The sequence below is a fragment of the Aegilops tauschii genome, chromosome 4 (assembly GCF_002575655.3).
Source record: "Aegilops tauschii subsp. strangulata cultivar AL8/78 chromosome 4, Aet v6.0, whole genome shotgun sequence".
In the NCBI taxonomy this organism is placed as follows: domain Eukaryota; kingdom Viridiplantae; phylum Streptophyta; class Magnoliopsida; order Poales; family Poaceae; genus Aegilops; species Aegilops tauschii.
In genome coordinates, this window is record NC_053038.3 from 16,541,392 (window position 1) to 16,558,404 (window position 17,013).

Genomic DNA, 17,013 nt, shown 5'->3' on the forward strand with positions numbered 1-17,013 from the left:
TGGAGCTCAACACAAGATATACGAGTTCGGGCCCTTCTCTGTGGAAGTAATAGCCCTACGTCTCGGTGCTCGGGAGCTTGGTCGATTGGAATATGCGTGAAGTTGAGGAGGGGGGTGGCTTATATAGAGTTCGCCAGACCCCTCCGGCCTCAGTTACAAAAGGTTTAAAGTACATAAGGAGGGGCGTTACTAGTAACGCCAGCAATAAAGATACATGAATGACCCTTAAGACTGCGGAGTAAACGTCCGACCGCTGTTGTCCGGTCGAGTGGTTCTTGTTGCGGTCGATTGAGTATTCTTTGGTCGAATGCAATTGGTACTCCGAGTGGAACCGCTTGGTCGAGTGGATGACTTTTATTCCATGAATGCTAATAACTTTAGGGTACTGTCCTTGGGAAGGGTGTCTAGGTCAGGCCTGTGACCCTACCCTAGGTACATGTCGCCGTCATTTATCCCTCTACATCATGTCATCTTGCTTAATGCGTTACTCTGTTCTGATGAACTTAATACTCTAGATGCATTCTGGATAGCGGTCGATGTGTGGAGTAATAGTAGTAGATGCAGAATCGTTTTGGTCTACTTGACACGGACGTGATCCCTATATTCATGATCATTGCCTTAGATATCTTCATAACTATGCGCTTTTCTATCAATTGCTCGGCAGTAATTTGTTCACCCACCATAATATATGCTATCTTGAGAGAAGCCACTAGTGAAACCTATGGCCCCCGGGTCTCTTTCTTATTATATAGCATCGCTTTTATTTACATCGCATCTTGTTTACTATTTTGCAATCTTTATTTTCCAATCTATACAACAAAAATACCAAAAACATTTACTTTACTATCTTTATTAGATCTCACTTTTGCGAGTGACCGTGAAGGGATTGACAACCCCTTTATCGCGTTGGTTGCAAGGTTCTTGATTGTTTGTGCAGGTAATAGGTGACTTGTGCGTTGTCTCCTATTGGATTGATACCTTGGTTCTCAAAAACTGAGGGAAATACTTACGCTACTTTGCTGCATCACCCTTTCCTCTTCAAGGGAAAACCAACGCATGCTCAAGAGGTAGCAAGAAGGATTTCTGGCGCCGTTGCCGGGGAGATCTACGCCAAGTCAAGACATACCAGGTACCCATCATAAACTCTTCTCCCTTGCATTACATTATTTGCCATTTGCCTCTCGTTTTCCTCTCCCCCACTTCACAAAAATTTGCCATTTTATTCGCCCTCTTTTTCGTTCGCCTTTTACTCATTCCATCTTATCTTTGCTTGTGTTGCCATGTGTCCTCTATTTGCCTGCATCTTCGCTTGCTAAAAATCTATTGTTATGGATCCTCATCCACTTGCTAATATTTTTAAGAGATCCAATTATGTTGAACCAATCTCTAGTGAGTTGAGTGCACTAGATTATCTTTATGAGGTTTTGCTTGAGATTCATGAATCTAAAAATTTTGATGAAGAAAATTATGAAGTGATTCATGATAGCTCCTTCAATGAAAAGCATGATTGCAAAGATTTTATTATAAATTTATTAATGTCAATTGTGCTAATAATATGCAAAACCCCAAGCTTGGGGATGCTAATTTTGCTATCTCCACTAATTGTTGCAATGATCATGATTGGGGTGATAATGATTCTTATGATCTTGATAGTTTATTTAAACCTCATGATGAATATGCTTGCAATAATATTAAAAGTGGGTTTGGAAGAGTGTCAACTTTAGGTGAAAATAAACCCACATATTTGGAGAGTGTTCAATATTATGAATTTTTTGATAAAAGTGGGCTTGGAAAGGTCATGACTTTATTTGATGATAATCCCACTATTTTGAAAGAGTGTCAACTTTGCATGCATGTGGATCATAAAGAGAATATTTTGTGTGATGTTTATATTGTTGAATTTGATTATGATCCTACATGGAATTATTATGAGATAGGAAAATATGGTTGTAGAAATTTTCATGTTACTAAATTACCTCTTGTTATGTTGAGATTGTCAATGTTTTATTCCTCTCCTTTGCAGATGCTAGATATTTCTTGTCTTTATAATTTGTTTGCTTATAAAATTCCTATGCATAGGAAGTATGTTAGACTTAAATATGTTTGTCACATGTCTTAGGATGCTCTCTTCGTATTTCAATTATTATCTTTCATGTGAGCATCAACAAAATTTTATGCCTAGCTAAGGGCGTAAAATTATAGCGCTTGTTGGGAGGCAACCCAATTTCATTTTTGTTCCTGTTTAGTAATAGATAATTCATATAGCTTCTGTTTAGATGTGGTTTTATGTTTTAATTAGTGTTTGTGCCAAGTAGAACCTTTGGGAAGACTTGGGTGAAGTCTTTGCGATCTTGCTATAGAAAACAGAAACTTTCTCGCTCACGAGATTAGCTGTCATTTTTTACTGGAGAGTGCTCTTAGTTTGATTATTTTTGCAGATTATTAATCAACAAATTACTCACGTCCACCAATTTATTTAAGAATTTTTGGAGTTTCAGAAGTATTCGAAAGTTACAGATTGCTACAGACTGTTCTGTTTTTGACAGATTCTGTTTTCCGTGTGTTGTTTGCTTATTTTGATGAATCTATGAGTAGTATCGGGGGGTATGAACCATAGATAAGTTGGAATACAGTAGGTTTAACACCAATATAAATAAATAATGAGTTCATTACAGTAACTTAAAGTGGTGGTTTATTTTCTTATACTAACGGAGCTAATGAGATTTTCTGTTGAAGTTTTGTGTTGTGAAGTTCTCAAGTTTTTGGGTAAAGATTTGATGGATTTTGGAATAAGGAGTGGCAAGAGCCTAAGATTGGGGATGACCAAGGCACCGCAAGGTAAAATTCAAGGACAATTAAAAGCCTAAGCTTGGGGATGCCCCGGAAGGCATCCCCTCTTTCGTCTTCGTCTATCGGTAACTTTACTTGAGGCTATATTTTTATTCACCACATGATATGTGTTTTGCTTGGAGCGTCTTGTATGATTTGAGTCTTTGATTTTTAGTTTACCACAATCATCCTTGCTGTACACACCTTTTGGGAGAGACACGCATGAATTGGGATTTATTAGAATACTCTATGTGCTTCACTTATATCTTTTGAGCTAGATAATTTTGCTCTAGTGCTTCACTTATATCTTTTTAGAGCACCGTGGTGGTTTTATTTTATAGAAATGATTGATCTCTCATGCTTCACTTATATTATTTTGAGAGTCTTTTAGAACAGCATGGTAATTTTCTTTGGCTATAAAATTAGTCCTCGTAAAAACTTTCATATAAAGTGCATTGAATACTATGAGAAGTTTGATTCCTTATGATTGTTTTGAGATATGAAGATGGTGATATTAGAGTCATGCTAGTTGAGTAGTTGTGAATTTGAGAGATACTTGTGTTAAAGTTTGTGATTCCCGTAGCATGCACGTATGGTGAACCGTTATGTGATGAAGTCGGAGCATGATTTATTTTTTGATTGTCTTCCTTATGAGTGGCGGTCGGGGACAAGCGATGGTCTTTTCCTACCAATCTATCCCCCTAGGAGCATGCGCGTAGTACTTCGTTTCGATAACTAATAGATTTTTTGCAATAAGTATGTGAGTTCTTTATGACTACTGTTGAGTCCATGGATTATACGCACTCTCACCCTTCCACCGTTGCTAGCCTCTCTAGTACCGCGCGACTTTCGCCGGTACCACAAACCCAGCATTTACCTTCCTCAAAACAGCCACCATACCTACCTATTATGGCATTTCCATAGCCATTCCGAGATATATTGCCATGCAACTTTCCACCTTTCTGTTTATTATGACACGCTTCATCATGGTCATATTGTTTTGCATGATCATGTAGTTGACATCATATTTGTGGCAAAGCCACCGTTCATAATTTTTTCATACATGTCACTCTTGAATCATTGCACATCCCGGTACACCGCCGGAGGCATTCACATAGAATCATATTTTTTTCTAAGTATTGAGTTGTAATTCTTGAGTTTTAAGTAAATAAAGTGTGATGATCTTCATTATTAGAGCATTGTCCCATGTGAGGAAAGGATGATGGAGACTATGATTCCCCACAAGTCGGGGTGAGACTTCGGAAAAAAAAAGAAAAAAAGAAAAAAGGCCATAATAAAAGGATAAATGCCCAAATAAATAAATAAAAATGAGAGAAAAAGAGAGAAGGGACAATGCTACTATCCTTTTACCACACTTGTGCTTCAAAGTAGCACCATGTCCTTCATGATAGAGAGTCTCCTATGTTGTCAATTTCATATACTAGTGGGAATTTTCGTTATAGAACTTGGCTTGTATATTCCAATGATGGGCTTCCTCAAAATGCCCTAGGTCTTCGTGAGCAAGCAAGTTGGATGCACACCCACTTAGTTTGTTTTGTTGAGCTTTCATACACTTATAGCTCTAGTGCATCCGTTGCATGGCAATCCCTACTCACTCACATTGATATCTATTGATGGGCATCTCCATAGCCCGTTGATACGCCTAGTTTATGTGAGACTATCTTCTCCTTTTTGTCTTCTCCATAACCAACATTCTATTCCACCTATAGTACTATGTCCATGGCTCACGCTCATGTATTGCGTGAAGATTGAAAAAGTTTAAGAACATCAAAAGTATGAAACAATTGCTTGGCTTGTCATCGGGGTTGTGCATGATTTAAATATTTTGTGTGATGAAGATAGAGCATAGCCAGACTATATGATTTTGTAGGGATAGCTTTCTTTGGCCATGTTATTTTGAGAAGACATGATTGCTTTATTAGTATGCTTGAATTTTTTTTTTCAATATAAACTTTTGCCTTGACTCTTTCGGATCTGAACATTCATGCCTGAAAGTGCAATCATGCCCTTAATCTTATTTTGATGTTGATGACAACATACATATAAGGGACTAATCATGTTTATCAAGTATATCTCAGGATTTAGTCTCAAGGGCGTGTGTGGACCATAACTAGGGACAAATGCATATCATTCAAGATCGGAGACACAAGAAAAGATCTCTGGTTTTTGTTCTTTACGACTTTGTTTCTTGAGTATAGGGATCCCGCACTATTAAGAGGGGATCGTTGGATCTAGTAAAAGATTTGCTCAAAACCCACCAACTCCATTTTTCACCGGACGTCCGGTACTCTACGGACGTCCGATCCCTCATAGCTGACCGGACTTCCGGCTCTCCACGGTCGTCTGGTGATTCTTCACAGTACGGTATTTGCGGTTATCCGAGCTTCTCCGGACATCCGGTCGCCGGACATGCGTTTCCTCCAAAGGTCCGACACTTTCTCAACAGAACATTATTTATGGATTTCCGTTCATCTCCGGACGTCCGGTCACCTGACGACCAGCACATTCCGGACGTCCGACGACTGTGTGCTAATTCGTGGCCTGTGGATTTCCAGCGACCGGACGACCGATGGCTGTCGGACGTCCGGACCTATCTGGGCCACCGGACGTCCGGTCCTGTCCGGACGTCCGACCTTAACAGTGCACTTAAGTGGCTCAGACGGTTACTTTTCCACATCCACTATATATAAACTTCTTCCCCCCACGGGATAAGGTAGACCATTCACTTTGAACAAACCCTAGAACACATTTCACTCTCTCTCTCTCACTCACTCCACCACACCAAATCTTAGATCCCCAAGGGATTTGAGAGCATTTGAGAGAAGTTATCCGATCAAGTGATAGATCCACTCCTTCCCCTTCTTTGCACCAAAGGAATTCGTGATTTGAGCAAGTCTTGAGCTTTTCCCCATCGTTCTTGTTACTCTTAGAGGTTGGAGACTCCTAGGCGGTAGGAGTCTTTCAGAGAGGAATCGACCATTGTGATTACTGATACGTCTCCAACGTATCTATAATTTTTGATTGTTCCATGCTATTATATTATCTGTTTTGGATGTTTAATGGGCTTTAATATGCTCTTTTATATTATTTTTGGGACTAACCTATTAACCGAAGGCCCAGTGCAAATTGTTGTGTTTTTGCCTATTTCAGTGCTTCACAGAAAAGGAATATCAAACGGAATCCAAATGGAACGAAACCTTCGCGAGAATCTTTCTTGGAACAAACGCAATCCAGGAGACTTGGAGTGGAAGTTAGAGACGCAACGAGGTGGCCACGAGGTAGGAGGGCGCGCCCAGGTGGTAGGCGCGCCCACCACGCTCGTGGGCCCCTCGTAGCTCCACCGACCTACTTCTTTCGCCTATATATACTCTTATACCCTGAAAACATCCAGGGGAGCCACGAAACCACTTTTCTGCCGCCGCAACCTTCTGTACCCATGAGATCCCATCTTGGGGCCTTTTTCGGCGATCTACCGGAGGGGGATTCAATCATGGAGGGCTTCTACATCAACACCATAGCCTCTCCAATGATGTGTGAGTAGTTTACCACAGACCTTCGGGTCCATAGTTATTAGCTAGATGGCTTCTTCTCTATCTTTGGTTCTCAATACAAACTTCTCCTCGATGCTCTTGGAGATATATTCGATGTAATTCTTTTGCGGTGTGTTTGTCGAGATCCGATGAATTGTGGGTTTATGAACTTGATTATCTATGAATATTATTTGGTTCTTCTCTGAATTATTCTATGCATGATTTGATATCTTTGCAAGTCTCTTCGAATTATCGGTTTAGTTTGGCCTACTAGATTGATCTTTCTTGCAATGGGAGAAGTGCTTAGCTTTGGGTTCAATCTTGCGGTGTCCTTTCCCAGTGACAGTAAGGGCAGCAAAGCACGTATTGTATTGTTTCCATCAAGGATAAAAGGATGGGGTTTATATCATATTGCTTGAGTTTATCCCTCTACATCATGTCATCTTGCTTAATGTGTTACTCCGTTCTTATGAACTTAAAACTCTAGATGCATGCTGGATAGCGGTCGATGTGTGGAGTAATAGTAGTAGATGGAGAATCATTTCGGTCTACTTGACACGGACGTGATGCCTATGTTCATGATCATTGCCTTAGATATCATCATAACTATGCACTTTTCTATCAATTGCTCGGCAGTAATTTGTCCACCCACCATAATATATGCTATCTTGAGAGAAGCCACTAGTGTAACCTATGGCCCCCGGGTCTACTTTACATCATATAAGTTTCCGTTCTATAATTCTAGTTTACTATTTACTTTGCAATCTATACAACAAAAATACCAAAAATATTTATCTTATTATCTTTATCAGATCTCACTTTTGCAAGTGGTCGTGAAGGGATTGACAACCCCTTTATCGCGTTGGTCGCAAGGTTCTTGATTGTTTGTGCAGGTACTAGGCGACTTGCGTGTAGTCTCCTACTGGATTGATACCTTGGTTCTCAAAAACTGAGGGAAATACTTATGCTACTTTGCTGCATCACCCTTTCCTCTTCAAGGGAAAACCAACGCATGCTCAAGAGGTAGGAAGAAGGATTTCTGGCGCCGTTGCCGGGGAGATCTACGCCAAGTCAAGATATACCAAGTACCCATCGTAAACTCTTCTCCCTCGCATTACATTATTTGCCATTTGCCTCTCGTTTTCCTCTCCCCCACTTCACCTTTGCTGTTTTATTCGCCCTCTTTCGTTTGTTTCTTTTTGCTTGCCTCTTGTTTGTCCGTGTGTTAGATCGTTTGTTTCGCCATCATGGCCAGTCCTTCTATCATTGTTAGCACTCCCGATAATGAAGTTCTTAATTTTAAACAAAGGGAGGGAGAAAATCTAAAAGATGCTTTGTATAGAATTTGCAATGCTTAGAATAGATCCACTAGGAAGCAATCTAGTTCCGTACTTCTTCGCAATTTTTACGTGGGCATCACTCCTTGGAATAGATATATTCTTGATACAATTACCGGAGGGAATTTCTTGGGTAGCCGTACTTTTGATTCTTATAATGCTATGATTGATCTGCTAGGACCACCACCTCTTATGGTTAACGGAACTATTTTAACTTTGGAACATGTGAAGCAAAGGCTTGATATTATTGAAAATAAAATTGCCACTATGGGGTTGATCGAGAATTTTGATAAAAAGATCCATAACCAAATTACCCAATATGGATCTAAGGTAGGAGTTACTCTGATTTTTTTTAGAGAAAAGGAACCCATAGTTAATGAAAAAATAGATCAAGATTCCACTAGAATTGATAAACTTGAGGATATTATTACCAACTTAGGGTCTGCCTTTTCTACCGTTAGAAACACCTCAAACCTTCCTCCTACCAAAGTTGCCAAGTTTATGTACGTTCCTAAAAATAAGGATGAATCTTCTAGTAAGGAGAATGAAGATCTCAAATCAATAAGTGTTCACCCCAACTTCTTCGCTATCATTAAGGAACCTTTTGCTACAAATGATTTATTGATTTCTTGCCTAAGAGTTTGATCACCAACAAAAAGAAAGAATTTCCTAAGGGGTATAAGTGCTCAATTGAAGAATTACCTACGAAAGATGGTAATGCCTAGATCTATTCTTGTTTTTATGCCTAGCTAGGGGCGTTAAACAATAGCGCTTGTTGGGAGGCAACCCAATTTTATTTTTGTCCTTTGCTTTTTGCTACTGTTTAGTAATAAATAATTCATCTAGCCTCTGTTTAGATGTGGTTTTATGTTTTAATTAGTGTTTGTGCCAAGTAGAACCTTTGGGAAGACTTGGGTGAAGTCTTTGCAATCTTGCTGTAAAAAACAGAAACTTTAGCGCTCACGAGATTAGCTGTCATTTTTTACTGGAGAGTGATATTAGGTTAATTATTTTTGCATAACATCAATAGATAAATTTCTCAGGTCGTCCTAATTGTTAAGAATTTTTGGAGTTACAGAAGTATTCGAAAGTTACAGATTGTTACAGACTGTTCTGTTTTTGACAGATTCTATTTTTCGTGTGTTGTTTGCTTATTTTGGTGAATCTATGGCTAGTATCGGGGGGGGGGGGGGGGGTATGAACCCTAGAGAAGTTAGAATACAGTAGGTGTAACACAAATATAAATAAAGAATGAGTTCATTACAGTACCTTAAGGTGGTGATTTGTTTTCTTATACTAACGGAGCTCATGAGATTTTCTGTTGAGTTTTGTGTTGTGAAGTTTTCAAGTTTTTGGGTAAAGATTTGATGGATTTTGGAATAAGGAGTGGCAAGAGCCTAAGCTTGGGTATGCCCAAGGAACCCCAAGGTAAAATGCAAGGACAACCAAAAGCCTAAGCTTGGGGATTCCCCGGAAGGCATCCCCTCTTTCGTCTTCGTCTATCGGTAACTTTACTTGATGCTATATTTTTATTCACCACATGATATGTGTTTTGCTTGGAGCGTCTTGTATGATTTGAGTCTTTGATTTTTAGTTTACCACAATCATTCTTGCTGTACACACCTTTTGGAGAGACACACATGAATCAAAATTTATTAGAATACTCTATGTGTTTCACTTATATCTTTTGAGCTAGATAATTTTGCTCTAGTGCTTCACTTATACCTTTTTAGAGCATGATGGTGGTCTTATTTTATAGAAATTATTGATCTCTCATGCTTCAAATATATTATTTTGAGAGTCTTTTAGAACAGCATGGTAATTTGCTTTGGCTATAAAGTTAGTCCTAATATGATAGGCATCCAAGATGGGTATAATAAAAACTTTCATATAGAGTGCATTAAATACTATGAGAAGTTTGATACTTGATAGTTGTTTTGAGATATAAAGATGGTAATATTAGAGTCATGCTAGTTGAGTAATTGTGGAATTGAGGAATACTTGTGTTGAGGTTTGCAAGTCCTGTAGCATGCACGTATGGTAAACGTTGTGTGACAAATTTGAAGCATGAGGTGTTCTTTGATTGCTTTACTTATGAGTGGCGGTCGGGGACGAGTGATAGTCTTTTCCTACCAATCTATCCCCCTAGGAGCATGCGCGTAGTGCTTGGTTTTGATGACTTGTAGATTTTTGCAATAAGTATGTGAGTTCTTTATGACTAATGTTGAGTCCATGGATTATACGCACTCTCACCCTTCCATCATTGCTAGCCTCTTCGGTACCGTGCATTGCCCTTTCTCACCTCGAGAGTTGGTGCAAACTTCGCCGGTGCATCCAAACCCCGTGATATGATACGCTCTATCACACATGAGCCTCCTTATATCTTCCTCAAAACAGCCACCATACCTACCTATTATGGCATTTCCATAGCCATTCCGAGATATATTGCCATGCAACTTTCCACCGTTCCGTTTATTATGACATGCTCCATCATTGTTAGATTGCTTTGCACGATCATGTAGTTGACATTGTATTTGTGGCAAAGCCACCTTCATAATTCTTTCATACATGTCACTCTTGATTCATTGCACATCCCGGTACACCGCCGGAGGCATCCACATAGAGTCATCTTTTGTTCTAAGTATCGAGTTGTAAGTAAATAAAAGTGTGATGATTTTCATTATTAGAGCATTGTCCCATGTGAGGAAAGGTGATGGAGACTATGATTCCCCCACAAGTCGGGTTGAGACTCCAGACGAAAAATAAAAAAATAAAAAAAGAGGCCATAAAAAAGAGAGAAGGCCCAAACAAAAAAAAGAGAAAAAGAGAGAAGGGGCAATGTTACTATCCTTTTTCAACACTTGTGCTTCAAAGTAGCACCATGATCATCATGATAGAGAGTCTCTTATTTTGTCAGTTTCATGTACTAGTGGGAATTTTTCATTATAGAACTTGGCTTGTATATTCCAATGATGGGCTTCCTCAAAATGCCCTAGGTCTTCGTGAGCAAGCGAGTTGGATTCACACCCACTTAGTTTCTTTTGTTGAGCTTTCATATATTTATAGCTCTAGTGCATCCGTTGCATGGCAATCCCTACTCCTCGCATTGACATCAATTGATGGGCATCTTCATAGCCCGTTGATTAGCCGCGTCGATGTGAGACTTTGTCCTTTTTTGTATTCTCCACACAACCTCCATCATCATATTCTATTCCACCCATAGTGCTATGTCCATGGATCGCGCTCATATATTGCATGAAAGTTGAAAGAGTTTGAAAAGGCTAAGTATGAAACAATTGCTTGGCTTGACATTGGGGTTGTGCATGATGGGAGCATTTTGTGTGACGAAAATGAAGCATGGCCAAACTATATGATTTTGTAGGGATAAGCTTTCTTTGGCTATGTTATTTTGATAAGACATAATTGCTTGGTTAGCATGCTTGAAGTATTATTATTTTTATGTCAATATTAAACTTTTGTCTAGAATCTTTTGGATCTAAACATTCATGCCACAATAAAGAGAATTGCATTGAAATTATGCTAGGTAGCATTCCACATCAAAAATTCTGTTTTTATCATTTACCTACTCGAGGACGAGCAGGAATTAAGCTTGGGGATGCTTGATACGTCTCCGACGTATCTATAATTTTTTATTGTTCCATGCTATTATTATCTGTTTTGGATGTTTAATGGGCTTTAATATACTCTTTTATATTATTTTTGGGACTAACCTATTAACCGAAGGCCCAATGCAAATTGCTATTTTTTTGCCTATTTCAGTGCTACACAGAAAAGGAATATCAAACGGAATCCAAACGGAACGAAACCTTTGCGAGGATCTTTCTTGGAACAAACGCAATCCAGGAGACTTGGAGTGGAAGTCAGAGACGCAACGAGGCGGCCACGAGGTAGGAGGGCGCGCCCAGGGGGTAGGCGCGCCCCCACCCTCATGGGCCCCTCGTAGCTCCACCGACCTGCTTCTTTCGCCTATATATACTCTTATACCCTGAAAACATCCAGGGGAGCCACGAAACCACTGTTCCACCGCCGCAACCTTCTGTACCCGTGAGATCCCATCTTGGGGCCTTTTTCGGTGATCTGCCAGAGGGGGATTCGATCACGGAGGGCTTCTACATCAACACCATAGCCTCTCTGATGATGTGTGAGTAGTTTACCACAGACCTTCGGGTCCATAGTTATTAGCTAGATGGCTTCTTCTCTCTCTTTGGTTCTCAATACAAAGTTCTCATCGATGTTCTTGGAGATCTATTCGATGTAATTTTTTTGCGGTGTGTTTGCCGAGATCCGATGAATTGTGGGTTTATGAACTTGATTATCTATGAATATTATTTGGTTCTTCTCTGAATTATTATATGCATGATTTGATATCTTTGCAAGTCTCTTCGAATTATCGGTTTAGTTTGGCCTACTAGATTGATCTTTCTTGCAATGGGAGAAGTGCTTAGCTTTGGGTTCAATCTTGCGGTGTCCTTTCCCAGTGACAGTAAGGGCAGCAAGGCACGTATTGTATTGTTGCCATCGAGGATAAAAAGATGGGGTTTATATCATATTGCTTGAGTTTATCCCTCTACATCATGTCATCTTGCTTAATGCGTTACTCCGTTCTTATGAACTTAATAGTCTAGATGCATGCTGGATAGCGGTCGATGTGTGGAGTAATAGTAGTAGATGCAGAATCATTTCGGTCTACTTGACACGGACGTGATGCCTATGTTCATGATCATTGCCTTAGATATCATCATAACTATGTACTTTTCTATCAATTGCTTGGCAGTAATTTGTTCACCCACCGTAATATATGCTATCTTGAGAGAAGCCACTAGTGAAACCTATGGCCCCCGGGTCTACTTTACATCATATAAGTTTCCGATCTATAATTCTAGTTTACTATTTACTTTGCAATCTTTATTTTCCAATCTATACAAGAAAAATACCAAAAACATTTATCTTATTATCCTTATTAGATCTCACTTTTGCAAGTGGCCGTGAAGGGATTGACAACCCCTTTATCACGTTGGTCGCAAGGTTCTTGATTGTTTGTGCAGGTACTAGGCGACTTTCGTGTAGTCTCCTACTGGATTGATACCTTGGTTCTCAAAAATTGAGGGAAATACTTACGCTACTTTGCTGCATCACCCTTTCCTCTTCAAGGGAAAACCAACGCATGCTCAAGAGGTAGCAATTACCCCCGGAAAAGTTTGTGAGGGTTTGGAGACCACCCCAAGGTCTACCACTAGTGGTTGAGAAACGCCTCCGTGGTGTTGTCTCAAAGGGAGAATAGGGTGAGCCTTCATGGCGTTGGTGTGCCTTCGTGGTAACATCCACCTCTCTAACGGTGACGTAGCTTCCCTCCAAGGAAGTGAACATCGGCATACATCCTCGTCTCCCGGAGTTGCGGTTATTCCTAAACCTAACTCGCTACTTGTGGTTACTTGTCTCTTAGCACTTACTTATATCATATTGTGCTTGCTTACTTACATACTTGTGTTACTTGTTTATCTTGCTTAGCTCTTAGCATCACACTTGCAATTGTTAGGCTCACTTTCATATTCCGCATTATTGCCTAAAATTGCTAAGTAATAATTAAAATTTGTAGTTGTACCTATTCACCCCCCTCTAGGTCCATCTCGATCCTTTCAATTGGTATCAGAGCCTCGTGCTCTATTCTTGTGGCTTAACCGCCCTAGAGCAAGATGAACCCCGATGGGACCTCCCTTGTTGCAGATCCGAAGAATACGGGCGTGGCTTCCACGGAAGCCAAGTCCTTCACTTCAGCGGATCTGGAACGAGCTCTTGCTATGCAAAATGAGGAGCATGATGCCTCTCTTGAGGCCTTGGTCCAAATGAGGATAGCCACACTAACCACGATGCTTGCACCACTTTCTGGTGGTGCGGCCTCGAGGCCAGCTGTGCCTACTCCTTCACTTGGCCAACAACCTCCTAGCAATGAACACTCCAGTGTTCCTTGGATTTATGCAAGACCTGAAATAGAGAAACCCAAGTATAACCCTCAAGGCAAACCTCCTTTACTTGATGACACTACCAATTTTGCTTTGTGGAGAGTTGCTATGCAAGATCATCTTCGATATAGAAATGATGAGATGTTGGAAATCTTGGAGTATGGCTACCAAGCTGTTGACCCGAAGAATCGTACTCCAAGAGAGGTATATGACAAGAATCTCAACGACACAACAACCATGTGCATAAGAAGAGGTATGACTGACAAGCAAAGGAGACCATACATACATATCACAAGTGCCAAGGAATTATGGGATAACATTGTGAGAACCAAGACCGGTACCTCCACTCTCCGGCTTGCTCAATATGAAATTGCCAAGGGTCAATTGCAAAACTTTTGTATGGAGAAAGGTGAATCTCCCAAGAAACTTCTTGAGCGTCTCATGACTCTCACCGCTGACATCGAGTCATGTGAATGTGACAAGACACAAGATGGATTCAACTTGATTAAGTGATTTCTCGTGGATAAGTTGCTTCACGCTCTTGCTCTGTATCATCACCAAATGGTGTGGGACATAAGAAAACACCATGGATTCAAGGAAATGACTCCGGATGATATCATATCCACCTTCCAACTATTTGAAGAGTCAAAGGCAAATGCTACAAAACATCTTGCCATGCATGGTACCTCAACATCAAAGATCAATCTTGCATTGAAGGCCAAGCATGTATGTGAAGAAGAGCAAAGTGAATAAGAAGAAGATGATGATGATGAGGATGGCGATGAGGTTGACTCAGATGAGAGCCCGTCATATGAAGACATTTCTCTCTTTGGCAAGAATTTTAGCGCTGGAAAATTCAAGGGAAGATTCCAGAAGAAGAAAGTGAGAAAATGCTACAACTGTGAAGAAACCAACCACTTCTCCAACGAGTGCCCTTATGAGAAGAGAGAAGATAAACCAATGTTTCCCAAGACCTTTCCTAAGAAGAAGTTGCCAAATCCTTTGAACTCCAAGCTCAAAAAGAGAGATGGGAAAGCAATGGTTGCACATGAAGAATCCGATCCGGATGATGTTAGTGGTGTTGCGGAGTTGTTCAAGATTCTCAAAACACGTTGAGGCTAGTCAACAAGAGTGGTGATGTTGTCACCTACAAATATATGAAGGACTACAAGGGCAACGCTCACAAGTGCCTAATGGCAAAGGCCATGGTAGAAGATGGAGAGGACCAAAGCTCTCTTGATAAGGTCAAGGTAACCCCACGATCAAACCCTCCTCTTTTCACTCCTCCTACTCCTAGTGATGAGTATCTTGATGCGGAGGATAGTTATGAGGATGATGATATAGATGATCCTATGCTTGCTAAACTAAATAAGTTCATGAGCTCCCTCAAGGAAAGAAGCTCACTATGTTTCGTATGCTTATGAAGATGGTGAGTAAGCACACCATCACCATTAAGGAACTCGAAACCCTCGTCACCGAGGAAAAGGAAAAATATGAAATCCTTGAGCGAAAAGTCCAATATGAGGAAGCACGAAATGATGAACTATGTTTGAAAATTGGTGCAAACATTGATGTTCATACTAAAGATCTTGCCTCCTTGAAAAAGGCTAATGACTCTTGCGAAGAGTTGATGAATGATAAAAGTAATCTTGTGAAGTCTCATGCTTCTCTCTCTAAGGATTGTGTGCTCCTATCCGTGTCCCTCAAGACTAAGGAAGAAGAGCTCACCCTTCTTACAAAGAGTTTTGAGACGCTCAAGCTTACTTATCTTGAAACTCTAGCCAAGGCTTACTCTTCTCCTATTATCAATGTTGATGCTTGTACTACTAACTCTAGTAGTGATCTAGCATCTATTCTTGAGGAGAATCGCTTTCTCAAGGCTCAAATCGAGAAAGGTCTCATGACATGTGCTCAACGGCAAAAGAACCTTAATGAGGTATTGAGCCAAAACAATGAAGTGTTTGCCAAAGATGGGCTTGGGTTTGACCCAAGCACAAGCAAGAAGAAGACGTCCTCTCAAAAGTGCACTACCCCTCTAAAAGAAACTTTTGTACGAGAAGAGCACAAGGAGAAAGGTAAGGTTGTTAGTGGGAAGGCCACAAGGGGCATGCCCACTCTCAACAGGCCAAAAGAGTTCATGCCTCCATCCTATATACTTTGTAAGACTAAGGATGGAGAATTTTATGCAAAGTTTGTTGGTCCTCGAAATGCATTATGGTTTTATGATATTTGGGTCCCTAAGACCCTTGTGACTAACTTGACAGGTCCCATTGCAAAATGGGTGCCTCTAACCAAGTCATAATTGTGTGTAGGTTGCCTTCTCCGGTGGAGTAAAATGGGTGATTGATAGTGGATGTACCAATCATATGACCGGAGATAGCAAATTGATCTACGATTTCATGGAAGCTATTCAACCATTTATGAGCATTATGTTTGGTGGAGGATCACAAGGACAGGTACTCGGGTTGGGCAAGGTGGCTATCACAAATGACATGTCTCTTGCAAATGTCATGCTTGTCTAATCCCTTAAATACCATTTGCTTTCTGTTCGCCAATTGGCTTCTGTTGGTTACGATACACTCTTTGGACTAACGGATGTGAAAGTCTTTAAGAGAGATACTCTCGAAGTGGCCTTTGTTGGAGAGTTGGATGGCAACCTTTACACGGTTGATTTCTCGAAAGAGAGCACATTCCATGCAACTTGTCTAATGGCCAAGGCCGACAAGGGGTGGCTACGGCATCGCCGGCTAGCCCATGTCGGCATGAGAAATCTTCAAGATCTCTTAAAGGGTAATCACATCCTTGGACTAACCAATGTCTCGTTTGAGAAAGATCGTGTGTGTAGTGCATGCATAGCTGGGAAGCAACATCAATCAAAGCACCCACCCAAGAATATTGTGTCTACTTCAAGGCCTTTGGAGCTCCTTCATGTGGATCTTTTTGGGCCTCCTTCATGGGATAGTCTTGGTGGGAAAAAGTATGGGCTTGTCATTGTTGATGATTACTCAAGATATACATGGGTCTTCTTCCTAAAATCCAAGGACAAGACCAAGATAGCCTTCATTGATTTTGCCAAGCAAGCACAACGCAAGTTTGACAAAGAAATTTTGGCAATAAGAAGTGATAATGGCTCTGAGTTCAAGAACTACACCTTGGAAGAGTTTCTTAGTGATGAAGGGATTAAGCATTAATATTCAGCTCCATACACTCCCCAACAAAATGGTGTAGCAGAAAGGAAGAACCGCACACTTGTGGAGATGGCAAGGTCCATGTTGGATGAATACAAGTCGCCACATAGTTTTTGGGCCGAGGCTG